At 41.6% G+C, this 21260-nt stretch overlaps 1 long non-coding RNA gene across 1 annotated transcript; it reads right to left on the reverse strand.

Moving 5' to 3' along the window:
• Positions 1–3019: 3019 nt before the first annotated feature.
• LOC139827364 (uncharacterized) lies at positions 3020–21000 on the reverse strand. Its single transcript, XR_011737893.1, has 4 exons — positions 20900–21000; positions 19793–19857; positions 15610–15641; positions 3020–5367 (listed from the first exon to the last, which is right to left on the reverse strand). It is a non-coding gene; the product is annotated as an uncharacterized lncRNA (long non-coding RNA).
• Positions 21001–21260: the final 260 nt, after the last annotated feature.

Consider the following 21260-nt stretch of genomic DNA (forward strand, 5'->3'; position numbering starts at 1 on the left):
CCCATGCTAAACACATGGGGAAGGACCTTTGGTAGTGAAAACTTAGCCCTGTTGGCCAGCATGGCTGGCACAGTCTGTGCTAATATGGGAGGCAGAACAGCAGGGCAGAAACGAAGTGGGCAGAGCTTGGACAAAGCCACCTGGCATGACATGCTGGCATATGGGATTTCTGTGGCATCAAGAGACCTTCCAGCCCTGTGGGGAAGTTAAACTCATCTGGCTTCTGGGAATGCACTAGTCTCAGAGCTGCCAAAATTGAAAAATTTGTGGGGTTTAGTGCAATAAACTTGACTGCTGCCAAACACTGATGGGAAAAATAATGAATTTCTGGTATTTAATGGTGAACAGTCTTCATTCATATTGATCAGGCAATGATCCCTTAGTAATTGAGGCAGGTAGGCAGAGACCTCAATTGGAGCTCTGGGCAGATGACTACAAGTGCAATGGGAAACACGCTCTGCCCTACTTGTGCAGCAAGATCAGTCAGGTTGGGGCATAATCCTAAGACTAACTTCACTGTTTTGATCCAAAATCCCCAAATCAGTGCCATGCAAAGGAAAGTGATGACAGTCACAGAGAAGTGGGACCATAATTCCTTTGAGGACTCTGTCTTCTCCCTGTGACACATGTAAATTCGATGTTACCTTTAAGTCCTGTGACCGTTACCTGTCAAAATGTTAGTGCTTACTGTGATCATCTTTCTCTTTCTCAGCAGAAGGCTGCTTATAGAAGCAAGAGGGATTCCAGCTCCTCGTATGTGAGACAAACATTTCTGTCTTCCTAGAGAGGTTTGCATTTTCAAAAAGAAAAAAAAAAATAAAGCAGACTGTGTATTAGAAGGGCATTAGTAGTGCTTTCCCAGTCAAGACTGGCAGAAAAGCTCTGAGAACACAAAAGACAACACAAGGCAAACATCTGTTCAAATAAAGGGAGTTAGAGAACTGCTTTTTGTTGCACTGAAGTAATATTCCACCTATAAAAACTAACCACTATGTTTCTCCCCACACTTTGTACCCTATTCAGTTCTCCTCAGGATTATGTTTACTGGTAAGTTTGCTTGTGTCATTTCTTTTCATAGCAAGCTAATTTGTGCTTCCATGTAGCTTAATCACATTTTCTTCAGCCTTCTATTGACAATACTAGCCTGGGACAAATAAAAAGCCATCATTCAAAGGAATAACATACCTTCTTAACACAAGCTGACATAGGAAAGCAGGCTAGTGCTCAGACAATCCTGAACCTGCTCCATTAAGAAATAACATTTTTAACAATAGATCTGTCGGACCCCACTGGAAATAATGGGCCCTCATCACATTGGGAATTAGCAAGCGACAGGTGATTATGTTCTGGAAATGTTCCAGTGCCAGCTGTGTTGCTGCACGTTATTTGTAACCTCTGTAATTGCGGCTTTTCAAAACCATTTTTATTTGGAAAGCCAGTATAGAGGACAAAAAAAAAAAAAACAAACCTACCACGATTTGTTCAAGGAAGAAAAAAATCAGCATATCAAAGCCTGAACAGTAGTGCCCTGTTTTCTGAATTGCTGGCTTAGACTGCCTTATTCTAATAAAACCCCAAACCCTAATGTAATCACTCTTATATGTTTTCTGCTTTCCTCACGGTCCAGTTACAGTTCCTGCTTACAAATGCATGGGCCAGCGAGCATCTGCTTAATGCCTGTAAAGGCAATTCCTTCTGAAATATCAAAACAGTTGAAAAGCTGTCTGCTTCTGAGTGTCGCTTGAGCAGTAAGCAAGGAGTCTTCTGGGGGGTAAACCAAGCAGGAGGCAGAGAAATGAGACACCTAAAGTTGCTCCCAAATTGGCTTCATGCGTGTTTTCAATTGCTCACACTTTTAAATACAGTGGCACCATCAGGCTGTGCTTGGAGTGAGCTTGAGTAACTCCATGAGCCCATTGCTGCCAGCTCCTATCCCTGCTGCTCCTCTGGTTAGGTCATGGCTTTTGTCACACCTCATCACCACTCAATCAAGATCACCCATGGACAGAGGACATTAATTTCTTTTGCTCTGTACAGAGCAAAGAAAACTTTTGGTGGCTACCTGAATAATAATTCTTTCACACTACTCATCTTGCTTGCCTTGGCATGTTAGGAAAATTCTAGTCTTTGAATTATTTTCCTTAGATCACATCCGAGTACAGATTTAGAAATTGGTGGGAGAGGGTTAATCTGCCCCCCAAAATTATAAAAATTGCCTGCCTGTTATGCAAGTGATGGATTACTAAGGCAGCAATGTGGGTAGTTATATTCCTGGTGGAATAGATAATCTGATGTGAATCACGTTTTCTCCATTGCTATATAGGCAGAGCAAGTACTTTAATATCTGACATCCATGATTTCTGAAACTACCAGAGGGAATAAATAAATTTAAAAATATATCTATAAAAAGAAGTCACATGAGAAAGGAAGGAAGTTTTAAGAGTTTTTCTAGGATTTTTAGTTGCCAAGGTAACCCTTTTACTCAGTAATCAATATGTTTGGCATGTTTCTATTGCTTTGTGACTGCTCCCACAGACAACATTGAAACGTGTTTGGGGAAAACACTGGAAGCGAAGACAACTACAAACTTTGAAAAAAACTGTTTCAGATATGAGGAAAGGAAATAACTTATCCCCCAAATAGTCTAAGGCTGTATCAGATTTTCTTCAGAAGTAAAAGTCTAATTTTCTTTAATAGGCTTGCAGGATTTGAGAGGATCCTTTGGAGTATATGAGTTTCAGTACAATGCCTGCCAAGCTGAATAAAAACTACAATTTAGTTGTTTCCTGTGTTAAATATATTGCATTATGCCCATTATTTTGTGGCAATCAGTGAAGCACTACGTTTAAGTAAGCAACTCATAAGGTTAAAAAAAAACACATAGCAAGTGCACCACCAAGCTACTTTAGCAAAATATCTGAGCAAAGTTACCTATTTTAATTGGGTTTTAATAAGCCATTTCAAATATTAGACACTGATCCAATGTACATTACTAAGAAATTTTGGAATACCCTAGTGTTTTCTACCTGAGCCTTTCAGAGTGCTTTTGTAAATAGAATACAGGTAAGTATTATTCTTATTCCAAAGGCAGACATATACTGGCAAAAAGTGGTGAAACTACTTCCTCAAAGCTTCCACAGCAAAGCAGGACCTGTTGTTACAATTATGACTTATCCCTTTGTTGACATTTCCATTGCTTGTATGTCTGCAGTTACATGGAGCAGAAGCTTATGACCTGATCCCTCTTACTCATCTCCTCCTGCACCATTTCCTTTCTATCCCAGGCTGCTGCATCACAAGGACCACATCAGACTTCAGCGATGAAGTTGACCTAGGTTAAGGAGGTTCCGTGACCTAAAATCCTGAGTTTCAGAAGGAAAACCACGAGGGAGCTTTAATATGCTCATCATTTTTCAGAGCCTTGTCCTACCCCTGCATTCTGAATAGCTCTTATACCCATGAGACATCAAAATGTTAGAAGAACTATTTATTCAATTCAGCCTATTTTTTCTTGCAGCCTTTTTCAAACAGAGAATCTTTAAAAACTTCACAGCTCATGATAAAATTAGAAACTGCTTGAAAGAGCTCATTGCAGAGATGATGAGATTGCAAGAGAAAAGACATAAGGAGATATGTCAGAACAGAAAAAGAAGACATTTTTATTAAAATGAAGGCCCATACGAATGGCCATTTGCCATAGCTACAAGGCAAAGAGAAAGGGGGAAAATGCAAAAATACTGGCTGTTAATAAATGATACTTGTCTTCCTGCATCTTACATTACCTACAAGTAATAATTACTATTGTTTTTGTTTTCTTTTATAATTAATTACTCCTTTCATGGCCGTGCTTGTAGGACCAAGAGCTCAGGTGCCATTGCCTGAACAACAAGAAGCCTATGGAGCACAAGGCAGTCATGCCAGTATCTGTTATTTCTAATAAAGAAAAAGGAAACATTATGTTTGCAAATCAAACTGCAAAGGTTTCCCACCTATGCTCAGGAAAATGGACAGGCAACACATTCTCTGTGAAGCCACAAATGGTGGTCTCACTCAACTCCATCCAATCAGGTCCACACTGCAGCTCCTGGAGCTGCCCTGCACCCAATGTGCATCCAGCTACGTGAAGTGATGGGTGATAGTGGGGCTTTTACACAGTCTGCTGCAAAACAACCCGCTCAGGACTGCACTGAGACACTTGGCAACTCATCTGTGTGACCCCTCTGCTGTGAGAGCCAGAGCACCAGCAGTACAGAGCTGTTTCAGAGCTGGGCTGTGTGCACTTATGGTGCTTACAGACATGAGCAGCATTAGTGTTTGAACCTTTACCAAAGTATTTATTTTTTGTTCCTTAGAGCTGAAACTTGTAAGGACATAAGATTTGAGAGAAGCTTGTCTTGTGTATAGAAAGGAAGGGAAACCCACTTTCTTATCTCACACTTTCAAACAGAAAAAAACCCCGGCACTTTCCCACATAATGTTTTGGGTTTGGTTTTTTTTCAGCTGCATGATCAAACTCTTTATTTGGAAGCCTCACCTCATATTTTTTTACTTCTTCGGGTCGACAACACTGTGTTAAAATCTGTTCAGCCAGCAGTAAGGAGATGACAACTTGGCAGTACCAGTTTTTTCAGGTCTAATCTCTCTTGGACACTCCTGAAGGGAGGAGGGAAATGTGAACAGGGGACATCTCTCCCTCAGAGGCCATTCTGATGTCTGATTTCTCTGCTGCACCATACACTTGTCTATACTACATATTAATTATTAGAAAAACCCATATTAAACTAGAGTTAGGGTTGAAAATATATACCGGTACATTAAGGTAATAAAACCTTACAGGGATATTATAATTATCCCATAAAGAAACATGACAATCCCAGTGACTAGAAATGAAGCATAAGTGAAATGAAATTAGGTTTGAGATAGGGAAAATGTCTCCATATAACCTTTATGAGCTTCTCTGCTGGGATGTTGAGAATTAAAAAGAGAAAAAAATATCAGTTTAAACAAAAATATCTTCTTCATAACAGAGCAATCATTGCTTTATGTTCCTGTATCACTGAAGTATGGTATACCTAAGCCAGGCTAGCTGGTGGTGAGCTAAATTTAATTAGCATTGCTGATTGCAGAGGCTGGGTCAGCTCTGTCTTGGTTTACAGTGCTTTTCAAAGCCAGGTTGCAACACACTGAAAGCTCTAGTGAAGACATAAACATGGCTTTTGTTTGGACAAAGCTTTCCCAGACTTGTTGAGAGTGTGGTCTGCTCGCTCTCTTCTCTTAGAAGAAATTTCATTGTTCACGCTTGACAGTGTTCTCTTGTCCGCAGATGTTTCTTAATTGGTTTCAGTTTCAACGACACCCATATGAGACCTACAAAGTGAAAAATAAAATGAAATGTGATTAAATATTGTGGAAAAAGAGATAAGCATGAAACTGAAAGATTTCATGAGTAAAGCAAGGAAAAAATAAATAAATCACAATGGTATGTAAGATAACTAGATTATTATTGTGCACTTTCATTTCCATATTGCACTTAAATTCAGCAGTATTGTAATGCGCTGACTGTACAGCTGAGATAATAACAATATCAAACACAATCAGACTTCGATTTCCAACCTTTCCAAAGGCAGCTTGCAACTGTGACATCATCTAGTTATCCATGCAACTGCAAAGCAACCTGGATGTATGCAAAGGTACATAAATGTCACCAAACACCTGTGGTGATTGCCATTAAGCTGGAATTACAGCCCAGGTGGGATGCTAGCATCATGCAGAAGAACCACATGCAGGAAAATGAAAACAAGTGTAGGTGACTAAATCAAAATAACTTGCTTCTGGGTGTGTGTTTATGTACACATTTATACGTGCTTGAAGTAACAAACATTGTGTTTGTCTGGAGGAGGAAGAATTAGCCAATGCCAGCCTCGGTGCTGGTGAGGCCCTACCTTGAATATTGTGTTCAGTTTTGGAGCCCTCATCGTTAGAAGGACATTGAGGCACTAGAGGGAGTTCAGAGACGGGTGACAAAGCTGGTGAAAGGTCTGGAGCACAAGTCTGATGAGGAGCAGCTGAGGGAACTGAGTCTGTTTAGCCTGGAGAAAAAGAGGCTGAGGGGAGACCTTATGACTTTCTACAACTGCCTGAAAGGAGGTTGTAGCATGGAGAGTGTTGGTTTCTTCTCCCAGGTAGTAAGTTATAGGACAACAGGAAGTGTCCTCAAGTTGTGCCAGGGGAGGTTTAGATTGGATATTACGAAAAAATTCTTCATGTAAAGGGTTGTCAGGCAGTGGAACAGGCTGCCCAGGGAAGTGGTGGAGTCACTGGAGTTGTTTAAAAGGTATTTAGGTGCTTAGGGACACTTTTTCTTGCTAGTATTGGGTTATGGTTGGACTTGATGATCCTGAGGGTCTCTTCCAACTGAAATGATTCTATGAATCTATGTTTTTGACATTGTGTTTAGGTACCAGGTAGCCATCAGCTCCGGTTTAGCTAAGCTCAGAAACCAGCTCAGTTGTAGCCACAGTTCAGTATCCTCACTGATTTAGTGTTAATCACTCTCTTACGTGTTGATTGCCATCTCTTCTCACTACTGTTTTTATGTTTATATCCATCCTTTATTTTCCATGTTGCTTTCCTCTGATTTATTAGTAATGTCAAGATTAGTGTCTTCACAAGACAAGCACTACACTTCCATTACCACTCTCTGACATTGCTGTTCCTCTAGATCTGCCTAATTGCCATGTGTGTTGGGAGTACAATTTACTCATTCTTCAATTACTTTTGTTCTTAGAATGAGGAATCCAGTGGACTCTCTGGTTTATGTGATACATCGTATTACATAGAGTCATAGAATCATTTAGGTTAGAAGACACCCTCAAGATCATCAAGTCCAACCATAAACCTAACTCTGCCAAGTCCACCTCTAAACCATGTCCCTAAGCACTATATCTACATGTCTTTTAAATACCTTCAGGAACGGGAATTGAACCAGTTCCCTGGGTACCCCATTCCAATGCTCGATAACACTTCCAGTGAAGACATTGTTCCTCATATCCAATATAAACCTCTCCTGGTGCAACTTGAGGCCATTTCCTCTTGTCCTATCACTTGCTACTCAGGAGAGGAGACCAACACCCTCCATGCTACAAGCTCCTTTCAGGTAGTTGTAGAGTGCGATAAGGTCTCCCCTCAGCCTCCTTTTCTCCAGGCTAAGCAGCCCCAGCTCCATCAACTGTTCCTCATCAGACATGTGCTCCAGACACCTCACCAGCTTAACTGCCATTCTCTGAACTCTGTCCAGCACCTCAGTGCCTTTCTCGTAGTGAGGGGCCCAAAACTGAACATAGCATTCAAGGTGGGGCCTCACCAATGCTGAGGACAGGGAGACGATCACTTCCCTAGTCCTCCTGGCCTCACCATTTCTGATACAAGCCAGGATGCTGTTGGACTTCTTGGCCACCTGGGCACACTGCTGGCTCATGTTCAGCCACCTGTCAATCAACACCCCCAGCTTCTTTTCCACCAGGCAGCTTTCCAGCCACTCTTCCCCAAGCCTGTTGTGTTGCATGAGGTGACTGTGACCCAAGTGCAGGACCCGACACGGCCTTGTTGAACCTCATGCAGTTGTCCTCAGTCCAGTGATCGAGCTGGTCCAGATTCCTCTGTAGAGCCTTCCTACCCTCCAGCAGATCAACACTTCCATCCAACTTGGTGACATCCTCAAACTTACTAAGGGTACACTCAACCCCCTTGTCCAGATCATTGATAAAGAGATTAAACAGAGCTGGCCCCAACACTGGGCCCTGGGGAACACCACTTGTGACAGGCCACCAACTGTATTTGATTCCATTCACCGCAACATTTTTGGGCCTGGCTCTCCAGCTGGTTTTATACTCAGAGAAGAGTGCATCCATCCAAGACATGAGAAGTCAGAATCTCTGGTAGAATTCTCTGGTAATGTATATTATTCTTTATTGTATTACACCATATGATGTAGTGCCTTAGAGCAGAAGGGGACTGATTACCCTTCTGATATTGAGTTTCTGTGTTGGTTTAAAATCGCAGATCAAGTGAAATCTGGCAAGGATTTTGCTTGTGTGTTCCACATTTATGCTGCAGGTACTATATATTTTGCTGTGAGACAACTTTGGACTGCTACACTTGAGACAGGCAGAGCCCTGGCAGGGAGGAGAAAGTACCAGGGGAGGATGTTTGTGGAGCTTGAGCTGGGCTGCTCAGGGCCAGATGCTGCAGCAGGGACCCTGCTATGGCAGTGGGGCTGGAGGCTCCTCAGCAGGTCAGGGAGGGCAAAGATGTGGCCAGACCTCAAAGGCAATGTAAAGAAAGAGGTTCTCCCAGGGAGAGACACTGTGTAAAGTTTCTTGCAATTAGGAAGCCACTAAAAGTTGCTGTTCTGCAAGCAAGACTGAAGGAAAGGACCTACCCTGAAGAAGAGGGGGGTTAGGGATGTGAGGAGGAAAAGATTTGTTTACAAGACTTTTTGTTTTAATCTGTTTCAGGCGCAGCTGCTTTGGGTTTCCTTGGATGCAACAGTGACTTTAATCTAGCTTGTCTTTTACTGAAATGGATCTGCAGAGACTGAAACAGTTTTCACATACTCACCAGAAGGAAAAGGTGTAGGCAGATCTACCTCAAAGCTCTGCCTCACGTCAGGTCCTGCAACATTAGTTTAGAAGAAGTCCTTTATCTCCTTTTCACATCTAATTCAAAACCCTCTCTATTATGCTCTGCTTGAAAAAAGCAGGTGAAATCCAGCCAGGCTATCAGCACTAAAGCAGCCCGCTGCTCCAGAAAACATTATCAGTCCTGGCACTGGTTTTCTCCTTTCTTGATGGTTTGTGCATGCATCTAAGTACTTAAATCACCCTCAGCTCCCTGCTGAGGACCTTCAAATAGAGAAAAAGTCACTGCAAAAAATCAGTCTCCCTTTGGTTATGTTATTTATTCTGATGTAGATACAGATGAGGATTCTCTGCATATCCAGACTTCCTAGTGCAATTAAGTGCTCTGTAGTGCTAGGGATGTCATGCATGCAATTCACTTCAGTCTTAGTCCAAGCTAATCACTGATAGGTAAACATAATTTTTGTTAGCCTAGAAGTAGCTGATAGCTCATACACTACAGCTAGCTTCTAATTTTTCTTCTTTATCTTCACATTGAAACTCTGAACTTGTTTCTTTTCTGTAACTCATATAGTTAAAATTTTTCTCTCTCCCTTCTTGCCCCTGTCTGAGACCAGGTTCAGGCTGGCTAGCAAAATCCATACTGATTCTTCATGATTTTCAGTCAGAAGTGCTAGTATTATAGATGTGGTATATACTCTTGGACATTTAAATTGTTATTATATATAGTAGTAGCCGCATTTTTTATAGTACCTCTCCCACCTTCTCATCACATGTAAATGTCAGTGCTGCTTCAGGAATTTGGCTGTCTTCTTTTTTTCTGCTCTTCCCTTGATTTGATTTTTTTATCTATCATCTGAGCCTAATTCAGAGTCTGTTTGCCTTTAGTCAGCTGTGGGCTGGTCCTCAGAGCTCTGATGGAAGCTACATTTTAGGTCAGGACTGTTCTTTGTAAGCCTTCAAATGTGAGGTCATTAGAGACATCAATCGAAATACAGAGTAAATAAAATGTATGACTTTCCCTGATGCTAGATATAGTATTATTGTTTGCCACCACCTACTCTGTCCTCAGCCAGTCCCACGTACCTTTTAATCTCTGGCCTGCAAACTTCATTCTGTTCAGGTGGCAGGTCACAGCGACGTGCTAATGAGCTTGAGGCTCAAACAATGCCACATATGTTGCTAATATAAATGCTAAGCACACGTTTGCATGCAAAGTATGTTTTGAAAAAATGGGGAGATTATCATGAAGAGAACCAGGAATGGGCAGATGGTCTCTCCATCCCTGTCCCACTGTTGGTGAGGTGACCCCTGCTCTGTTTTGCCACGAGGGCCCATTATCCTGGCTAAGAAAATATAGCCAAAGTCCTTTCACACATATGCAGCATCACAGATATTTTTTGTATCAATATCCCTGGGTCCTTGATTTCAGAGGTCACTGTGGTTCAGATAACAGGATTTTTATTTACAGAATATGAATGAAATTGGGCCAATGCTTACACAGCATTACAATTTAGTTGGATTTAATGTATTTCTTTGTGTGTTGTTTTACAGACTGACAAGATACTGGGTTTGGAATAAAGCTCTTGCATGTTCATAGGACGTGGCACACTTGACATCACATAGACTTTTCTCATTAATGCCATTATGCGTTTCCAAGACATGCCAGCGTATAATTCCTTCTCCAGTATAGCTGAAAAGTAAAAGGGCTTGGAGCATCTAATAAAAATCTCAAGTAAGAAATGTGGGCTTTTTTTAACATCCCAGTTTTCCATCCAGTTCTTCTGAAGGTATTTCACCTGCAGTACCCTTGCCTTTCTGGCTCATGTGCTGCCCTTCTGCCATAAGTGGGTAATATCACTGAAACACAAGCTCTCTCAGCCCCTCTGACTTAAGTATTGTGCTACCTATCACCAGTTGGATGTTTGTTTTTTCTCAAGCTTTTATGTTACTTAAGCTTTCCTTCCCATCACATTCCAGTTTTTCCACACAATTCTCACCTCTTGTGTCTGTGAGGATGGTGACTCTGCCTTCTTTCCCTCGCTACATATCATCTTGCTTGAGATAGTATCTCAGCTTCCTCTGCCAAAACCCATTTTTCTTCTCATCTTGACAAATATACACTCTCAGGCTCTGAGCCCTCATTTTCTCCAAAGTCCAGCAGCTCAAGTCAGAGTTGGAAAAAAGAGAAATGCACCTTCTGCCTCTGGTGTTGCCATCTCTCTCCAATCAATTGTAGGACTCAGAAAAATGCCTCCATCACACATGAGCTGCACTGCCCTCCTTTAGCATTTTTGTATCAACTTCACATCTTGTAAAATTTGTTATTTGCACTCTTTACTTCCCTTCATTATAACTATTTCCTCTCCTTCTATCTTCAGCATGAACAGAAAATTTTCTGCACTTCCTTCACCACTTAGTACCTGAGCGCCTATGCATCTCCATATACTCCCTCTGCATATTCCCGTTGCACAGACGAGGCTGGGTCTGGCCATAGCTTGGGAGAGGTCTTGACACCAGCACAGCTTCTCCTATCATGCGGAGTGGGGCAGATACTATGTAAGGGGACATTAATACTTCATACTGCTGGTGAACCTGTGATGGTGCAGACCCACCTCTCTGCTCACACGCATGTCGGATACGCCTTTCTCTGCACTGCCGGTGCTGGTGGGCACGGCAAAAGAACCAGGAGAGCACGTCTGTTTTATTTTAAATTTTGTGCATACTACCTATAATAATGAGATTGCAGGTACAGGCACTCTAACCATTATCTTATATGAAAATTCTATTTCCATATTTTCCCACATGAGATATCATTCAGATTCCATCTTTTTTTTTTTTTCCCCTGGAAAGGTCTGGAGGAGAATCATTTTTATAATCTACTTTCAATTACTACAATTGCACAGCCATAAAAACCCCACTAAGATAAAAAAACACTGGAAACTATTATAGAGCTTCAGAAATGAACTCTTAAATTGCTGTGTTACATTCATTACCTAGCTCAGTAGGCTCTCAATGGTTTATTATCATTTTAAACTCAATAAAGAGTGCTTTCCTCAAAGGGCAGAAGAATCCTTGTACCATTATTTTATTGTTTATCAAGTTAATGCAAAATCATTTCATAGTGAATACATCTTCAGTTTTCAGATTTTTTCTATTTTGAAAACAATATTCTGAGAAAATAAATGATGGTGAAACTGAAAATCTCTAGTCTGGGACAGTTTAGTTTTATGCCTGTTGGTTGTTTTCTTCCCTGTTGAGATACTGGTCTATAGAAATACTACAGTCACCAGCACAATTAATTTACATGTTCCTATTGGCATTTCTGTATACTTTGTTTTTAAGTCACTATTGGAAAGATGATGTGAGGTTTGCTGAATATTACATCCACTGAAAAAAAAAAATTAAATTGTTCCTCCACAATGAAATATTTTATTTAAAATAGAATGTTTCAGTTGATTTGATATGAAAATTTATTTTGCTGAGCAATAAAGAAATCACTTATTTTGGTTTTACTTATATTGACTTGTCCCAACCCAGTTTCAGTTCAATTCTGTACCAGTGAAGCAATCCTGTACAGTTTTACTTACAAGTGATACTCCAATATTGTTAGAGAAGACTTGTGGAGGCACAGTGATCACATTCTCAAGTCAAGAGCACAGATGCATTTCAGGGAGCCTAATGTACGCAGACATATTCATTGGGCAGACATACAAACAAAATACAAATACCAAAACATCTCCGTAATGATCCTACTGATTAAAGTACAAAGCAGTTTAGAGTCTGGTAACTGCACTGCAAAATTTCCTACCAAGTTGCTGAATTAAATTAATTTGATACTAACTGAGGTCATTGGTTTTTGAGAAGTGTTACTCTGTCTGTGGAAAAAAGGTTGGTCTGGTTGTTAGTGGAAGACACACATGCCTAGGTGGGGAGGTTTCACATTCTGGATGGGTTCAGCAGAAGAGTCCTGGACTGACTGTATGGATGGAGCCAAATCCTCTTCCACCAGTAGAACATCCAGCTTTCCACCAGGACCCATCCTGACTTGGGAGGAAGGGCACAACAGACAGAGAACCTCTCCACCAAAAGCATAGATTCGCTGTAGAAAAAAGATCAGTAGATAGTACTCTATGAATACATTAAAAAAATGGTGTGGGTTGATAGCTAAAAATGTCATTTGAAAAAAGAAATAGCAAGGGCAAATGTCCAAATAACATACTCGCTCTACTTTTGCCCACAACCAATGCTGTGAGACTGGCAATCCCTCTCTTCAGGGAAATCTCCACTGTTCAGTCAGCAGCTTTTAATCTTTCGACATTCATCACAGTGCAAATGACTGCAGTCTGATCTTTGAATGTAAAGTCAGTTAGAACCATAATCCCAAAGCCTATGATGTTCTGCAAGCCTGTGTGCTTACGTCTATATGATTTTTGTGGACACCTACAGGAGGCTCGCAGCATGGAGATAGGGATGAGTGAGTTTACAGAAGCCTTGCTCCACACGCAGGATTGCTGGTGAGAACAGAATTGGCACCTGCAAAATAATCATGGCTGTTTCACTGTTGTCCTGTGCTGTGTGCTGTGTTTTATCCACTTGCTGTATCTTTTAAGTCTGCAGCCAGCCTTGGTACCCTATGTCCCGAGTGACTGTTGACGGGGGCCTGGAGCCTCATCACAGCCGTGTGGTGCTGCTGTAACAAATAGCACTGAGCCTCTAAGAGGTGTACACTACGCATTTGGAGGTCTACAGTATAGAGACTCAGAGGGAGAGTGCAGAACCCTCCTGGAGGTAGGTCTTCAAAGACAAATGCAAAGAAGAAACTTTGTTCAGTCAGTCAGCATAAATGTGGATTAGCAAAAACTCACAGTACCTCCTACCCGCGAGTAGCTCTGAAAGCCTACATCAGATACCTTGCCTATACACTGAAATGTTTGCCATTTTAAAAAACCAAACAAAACCAGCAAACCTCTTTTGTACTGGAAGCTTGCTTTTCTTGTCTGTAAAAAGGAGACTGAGAGCATGTAGTGAGTAGGGGGAGAAGAAGCTGACAGTGCTTTTAAAGCAAAAATGGAGAAATAGCTAGGAAAATTGCAGAGAAGAAGAAGAGCTCCTCTCTTCCCTCTGCAGGATAGAAAAGTGTAAGGAGCAAATACACAGTGAAGGATGATTATCCCAGAACAACTGACTTTACAAAGTAAATTGTTAAAGACTCACTACCCCATCGTACTAACGCTCTGAGAACATTAGCCATTAAAATTTCATATTAAACATATTTAATGATGGGGGAACCACACCCTGCTGTCTTTTTATCCCCAGGTAGGGTAAATCACTGGGTTAATATTACATCTCAGACACACTCTTTTGGCTCAGGAAGAGGGCACTAACGTGATACCTTGAATCATGACTTCACTGCATTGTTCACTGTATGCTAAGCAGCTTTCCCCGTGGTTTCCTGTAGGGCAGTAGAAGAAGCACTCAGGAGGTTGGTCTGGCTACCTGTAAGCCTTACCAGGCTGGGTTCTAGTGCGGGCTCTAAAGCTTTTTCCAATAGCTTAGCACAAAGAAATTGGATGAAGTGCATCCTATGACGGGTTGTCATCCTACAGCAAACATGTTGGTCTCATGGGAGTTTCTTAGCTGGATCTCGCAGCAAGCTGTGTGCATCCTGACGGTGCTGCTGGAGGTGAGGCACCACCCTTGTGCAGCAATGAGTCAGGTAGCAGGAGAAGTGAAATCCCCCCACCTGGTGCCAGGAAGTAGCTTCCCTAGCTGTGGGAAGCAAGTTTAAAATATTAAAAAAGTTTTCCTGCTTTGGAATGAATTTCAGGCCTCAAAACTGGAGGTGACATGCTTGGTGTCCCCCTCAGGTTAGGGGCATACTGGAAGTGAAAAGCAGGAGACCTTCTTGGGTGCATCTGTGTTTCCTGCCTGGGGAGGGTTTTTTATTTGTTTCTTTGTAGATAACTGATTTAAATGGAAGAGAATGTGATGAGTAACTGCAGGTGTGGTTTGGATTTGCATATTTGCTATGTTAGCTACACCAAACAAAGATGATAAAATAAACCTTTTCCTCGAAGGAAGATTTATTTATAAGGTGGGATGCCTGCACTCTTCCTGTCTTGCTGCATACATTTTGCCTTATCCCAACTCTTCGACTTCTGCAGTTATCAGAGAGGAAATAAGGTTATCGATGGTCAGTAGTAAGGAAAGCCATACATATCCAGACACCTGAGGAGGGTTTGGGGATGTTTCCGCTTTAGTCTACCCCTTTTTATTCCATCAGGCTATTCTTTACCATTTACAGCTTCATTCTCAACAGCTGAGAAGTATTGTATTTTGCAGACCACAGATTCAGTATCACCAAACAGGAAGCTGAATGATTCTAGGATATCTACATGTCATATAAGGCAAACAGCATGGTTTTTGTTCAAAACAAAAATGTTAAATGCAATATGTCAGCTCAAGCCTAGTAAAACCAATACTATTTTGGCCTGTGTATGCATTTAGGATGAACTGAATATATTCCTCAGATCTTAGTAGCTAAACTGAGAAGTGAAAAGTGAAGAAAGACAGAGCAGTGGCCCCTGGACTGCTGTGATATCATTCCAGTGGCCTCTTGCAAGGAGCTTGAAGTTTAAGCTCACCATGGGGACAGCTATAATTAATTATACTTCTTTAGACTGGGTATATCTAGCTTTCCTGCACGTGTGCGATTTCTTTCTGCAACACCAAAGTTTTCAAAGGGGAGGTCATGACTGCTGCTGCAGCAATCACAGAGTTTAAAATGTCAGATAGCTCAAATGTCCTGTGGAATGCAATCAAGTTTCCATGGACCAGGTGCATGACTGAATAAAGAAGATATGTCATAATTAGAAGAATTTTGTTATTACAATCACAAGACATTAGCAGATAAGAGATGAGTGCATGCTGGGATGTGATGTCAAATGAAGAACATCTGCTTACTCACCATGGAAAGTCTTATACTCCTGGATGGACCCTCTGCTTGTTCACAGATTAAAGTTAAAAAAGGGAAGAAGGGAAAAGTCAGATGAGTGGGTGCTTTGATGCAAGATGGAAAAGAGAGGAATTGTGTATAGAAAAAGAGAGTTGGCTATATTCATACAAATTTGTCTCTGGAATGAAGAAATTTGTAGTGGCCAGCTAGTGTTATGCTTTAATATGTTAGCCCTGGTGAAAAGTTCAGTGGATCTTACCAGTTAGGGCTGGTAAGACAACAAATCACTGTGATATGCAGAGTTTCACAACACTGTCAAAGGAGGAGCAGCATGCCTGGCCAATATTTATAGAATTTATAAAATCACAGAATCATGGAATGCTTTGGATCAGAAAGGACCTTCGAAGGTCATCCAGTGCAACCCGCTGCCATGAGCAGGGACATCTTCAACTAGATCAGGTTGCTCAGAGCCCCATCCAGCCTGGCCTTGAATGTCTCCAGGGATGGGGCATCTACCACCTCTCTGGGCAACCCAGGCCAGTGTTTCACCACTCTCATTGTAAAAAATTTCTTCTTCATGTCAAGCCTCAATCTCCCCTCTTTTAGTTTAAAATCATTACAATATTTTCAGGCAAGTGTCTTAGAAGAGACTTGTAGGATGGAGAATACATGCAAGTGTGTATGTGTATGTGTATGTGTATGTGTATGTGTATGTGTATGTGTATGTGTATGTGTATGTGTGTGGGTATAAGATTGGGACAGGCTGTTTTCCTGAATCTTGACTCCAGCTGCTGGCAATGCCGCAGTCTCTGTGTAGATGGGGAGAGTCCCCTACTCGCATGGGATTTGGCATTTTTTTATCCTTTCTTTAGAAAATAATAGAACCACAATCTCCCAGAAATATCAGTATTTACAGACGGACTTGCAAGGAGAAAGAGCGTTAAGCTACCCTGTGGTACTCCTGCCTTCAGACCGCTTAGTGCTACAATTTAAGAAGAGCTCCTCTTTTACCTCTGTGGAGGATCTGTGTATTTATGCAGGCTGTTTTCAGAATCGACATGCAATACTGAGTGCAACAAACAGTTTTCGAAAGCTGAGTGATAAAGCTGAAAGCTAATCTTTTCCCCCTCTGGTGGTATCACCAATTTCACTTTCTTCCTACATTTCTTCACCTGTCACTTTCCCTCATAATGGAGGTTGCACCTCCATGTATCTGGCAAATTAAACTCAAAGGCTTTTTTCAAGTGTTAATGAGGTGAGCTGCTTTTCCCGCTATGAACGCTTGGTGTGTTTCTGTTTAAGAACCTTGAACAGCTTCAGCACTTTTACTAAGCTGCACAGTGTTATTGATTTCTCCAGCTTCTGCTGTGAGGGGTTTGTGGTAAAAAGCAGTGACTCAGCTGGTGTGCTCAGTGGAGCTGTTTTACATGCTCAGGCTGTGCTGGTGTTGCTGCTGAGTGGTTAAAAAAAAATCAAAGGCAAGCCTTTTAATTTGTTTGAAGTAAAGTGCAGGCAGCAGCAAGGTTTTCTGGTAACTTTGCGGAGATTATTGCAAATGCTTTTAGTGGCAAGGCTGGTTCTTGGGTATTAACCTGTGTGCTTCTGTAGCAAGAAAAGGGGAAAGACAAGGCTCCAACTTCCCTCTTGGTCAGGACATGGCACACTGAGGGTAAAAACAGTCCTACCTGCAGTGTTTGGATGGGGAGATGACTGGAAATCACAGAATAGTTTGGGTTAGAAAGGACCTACAAAGATCACCTAGTCCAATTCCCCTGCAATGAGCAGGGACATCTTCAACTAGATGAGGTTGCTCAGAGCCCCGTCCAGCCTGGCCTTGAATATTTCCAGGGTTGGGGCATCTACCACCTCTCTGGGCAACCTGGGCCAGTGTTTTACCAATCTCGGTAATGCGGCCCTTCTGCTGAAACAGTGAACAAATTGTAGGGCAGGCTTGTGCTGGTCATCTCAGTTCTCTGCCTGTCTCTCTGTCCTGCCTGCCTGCCTATGACAGTGATTTAGAGGCTAACCACTATTTTTAATGCTGTCCTGCAAGAAACCTGCAGATATGAAATGCCTGCCATCACGTCAGAACAAAGCTCAGACCTCACTGAAGTTCTCACACAGAGGAAATTCAGTAAGTGTGCAACCCGAGGAAAGGAGAGGAAAAATACAGCTGTCCTGAGAGGAAAAGAGGGCATGGTTTATCTTTTTTATGAAGGATAAATGAGATGTTCCTTCCTGTGATTCCATTTATCTGGAGAGCAGGTCTTCTAGCTTTCAGACCACCATGGATTCATAGAACTGTAGGTCAGAGACATCACTTGGAGGTCTCTAGTTCAATCTCCTTCTAAAAGCATGTTTATCACCAATACTGCATGAAGCTATTCATGGCTTTGTCCAATATTTTTAAATATGGAAAAGCTCCAAGGGCAGGGATTCTCCAGCCTTGCTGGATAATGTGCTTTGGTGCTGCACAAACACCTCAGTAAATATTTTGGGTTTTTTGTTTGTTAGTTTGTTTTTTTCTAATGTCCGTCCTGAACTTGCCAAACAGAGTTTGTGGAAATTGCTCATTGTCATATGGTCTGCCACTACCAAGAATCTGACTCTGTCACCTTCGTAACTGCCTTCTATGTAGTTGTTAGCTGCTATCAGATTCCCCCTAACCTCCTCTTCACCAGACTAAACAATCCCAACCTTTCCTTACAAGATGCATCCTCTAGGCCGCTGACTCTCCTGATAGCCTTCCACTGGATCACTTCCAGTTGCTCCATGAACAAGCGACTTCAAAAGCCTGAGAGCCCCACCAGCAGAGCAAGACCAGGACTTCTGAGTGTCCCTGGATATGGAGCTGAAGCACTCAGGGTACTCAGGCTCCCCACCACAGTGCTAGGAGGCTGTGCCATGAGACCACCACACTCATGTCCAAATGTTTGCCTGGGATTCAGGTGTCTGTAGCAGGTAGCAAGATGTACCAACAGGCTCTGAGGCTCTTACAGGTAGGAGACAAGCTGGGTGCACTGAGACATAACTATTTTTTTCACTGAGATTATATTTTTTAACAACTTCATGTTCTTCTATCCTAGTAAAAGTTCTAAAATCATATGGGTTACTTCAGAGGAAGGGTACTGGCTGCAGAAAGGACTGCTTTTGCAGCGCTTAACCCATGCATGCACCCTGAACTGCTCAATAGCACTGCCTTGCAAAGCAGAAATGGAAAATAAACAAACAAACAAACAAAAAACAAACAAAAAACAAACAAAAAAACCCCCAACAAACAGAACAGACTGACCTGAATTCAAAAAGCCTGACAACAAGCTCAGTTGTTGAAAGACTGCAGCACAGAAAGCTCAGAGTGGGATTTCTGATGCAAGGAGACCCAGGATCTTGGGAAAGGAGCATGGACATACTGACTCATTCTCTGGAGCAATCTCAGGGGTGTTGCTAAGCCGTTTATATGTTGGTGAGACCTCAAACTGCCAAATGTTACGAAAAACATTTTTAGTTGTATTTAACAGTTTTGTAATGGCAAGAAAACTCTCTCACCCTTCTGTATCCTATGAGAGCTGCTGTGAGGACACAGCAGAGTTGCTCTCTTTCAAGGTCTGTACTCTCCCTGAGTTTATGCATTCAATGACCTTGGCAGCAGTACAGAAGAAACCCTTTACCATAGCAATGGATTGTTTTTCATTTCTTTCAAGATTGGGCACAAACATACTTTCTTTCATCAAACACACAGATTTTGAAATTCTATTTTTTTCCTCCTTCTTCAATAGAAAGATTTTCAAGTGCAGAGAAAAACCACATACCGCAGCTGTTTGATTTTTGCTGCCCTGCTACAGCATCCCAAGACAGTAGATAAAAAGCTGCTGTTTGAAATCCTCTTTTCTGAGTCCAGTATTCAGATTGCAATTGAAGTTACTATCTACGCTGGCAATTTTAGCCCTCTGGTGATTGAAACCATTTATTCCTAGCTAGACATGTGAAGATGCAGTAAGTTTTCCTTCATCTGAGAATACATAGGAATAGTATTGAGACACAGATGATGGGAATTTGGAGGATTCCCAACTTAAACAGAGGATTTGCTATCCTGGATCAAACAGGTTTCCTATCATATTACTCTGCCCTCCAATCAGGACTGCTGCATTTGGTAATGACTGTAATTCACGTGTCTGAGGGAAATGACAAAACTTACCCATAACAGTGCTCCATGTCAACAATGCAATAGTGTAGGTGGAGAGAAGGCAATTTTCTTCTGACCTTGAAAAAGAACAGATTAAGAAATGAAGTTGCTATTATGCAAGCCAACAGATGCCGTAGTCAATTTTGAAAATCCATCCCTTCTTATGGAACAAATATGCTAATATTGCATGGGAAGGCTATAGTACTCTCAAGAAACATTGAAAAGTACTAATATTGATAATCAGCCAGATTTTGCTTAATTAAATATTTGGAAATTTACATCTTGTAGAAGCTTGTGCTACAAAATGCAGATCTTTTTCAAAGTTGCTTGACCATCATTCTCGCCCAATGCCTCTGCACATCTCTGACTAGAATTATTCCCTGCTGGAAAGCTGCCTGTGACATGTAGCATAATAAGAGACATCTCTGGGTACAGTGAGTCCTTTCCTTAGTGACTTCCACCCCAGAGTTACTCTAAAAATCCTTGCAGGATCAGTCTGCAGTTATCCAGAAAGACAAACAATTGCACACATTTTCAAAGGAACAGTCATGTATCTCTTAGGATATTAGTGAAAGCAAGCAGCTTACAAAACCTCTCTTAATCTTGCACAGGCTAGTATGGTGAATGGTCATATAAATGTATTCTAGATAACAGTGTTCATTCAACCCTTCAGCCCCATCACTTTTCTTTTTAGTTGGTGGAACAATTACAGTTACAATGTTCATGATGGAAATACCTGATGAAGCCTTTGGATTAGAAATTAAGTAGTTTTTCCAAGTTGTCTGGTCTGTATTCATTGCTCTGAAAAATGACTTAATTCTTTCTAGATAATCCCGAAAGTATAATTACTACACTATGCTGTATACGCAGGTTCATCAGTTGTAAAACAAAATATTGACATTATCCATTTTATCAACATCAGTTTTTACTTCTCACTTGCATGCACAGCTTTTAATAAACAGTGGCATCAGCAACCACTCCAAGAAGTGTTCACAGAAACACATGACTGAAGCCAAATATTTGCCCACTTCCAAAAGATTTCTTTATTTACCTTTTTGTTAAACTGTGTTAATGTGATTTTCATTAGTCCCTGTTGAAGGCCTAATCAGCACAATTTACCTGTGCACGCACCACACTGAGGGACATATCAGTAGGTTATTGACATAGAAGAGTCTGGGGAGAGAGGTTCCTGTTCATCCAGGCTGTCAGTAGAGCAGGGAGCTGTGGGCATTGGGTCTTGGAGCCATCTATAGAAAGAGGGAAGACTGACAATTATAAAGATTGCTAGCCTTAATGAGAGGAGCAGGACTCTTGGCTTCCACTGGCTTTCCCTGGGAAAGCAGCCCACAGACACTTGTATATTTATTGTTTCCTCTCTTGATTCGGCCATAAACCAGAATAAATACGAGATAGACAGACAGAGAAACAGATACTATGTCTGGCAGGCTTTTACTTTACAAGCCATGTATTAGTCTAAGGT

This window comes from Patagioenas fasciata, chromosome 2 (genome assembly GCF_037038585.1).
Source record: "Patagioenas fasciata isolate bPatFas1 chromosome 2, bPatFas1.hap1, whole genome shotgun sequence".
Taxonomy (NCBI): domain Eukaryota; kingdom Metazoa; phylum Chordata; class Aves; order Columbiformes; family Columbidae; genus Patagioenas; species Patagioenas fasciata.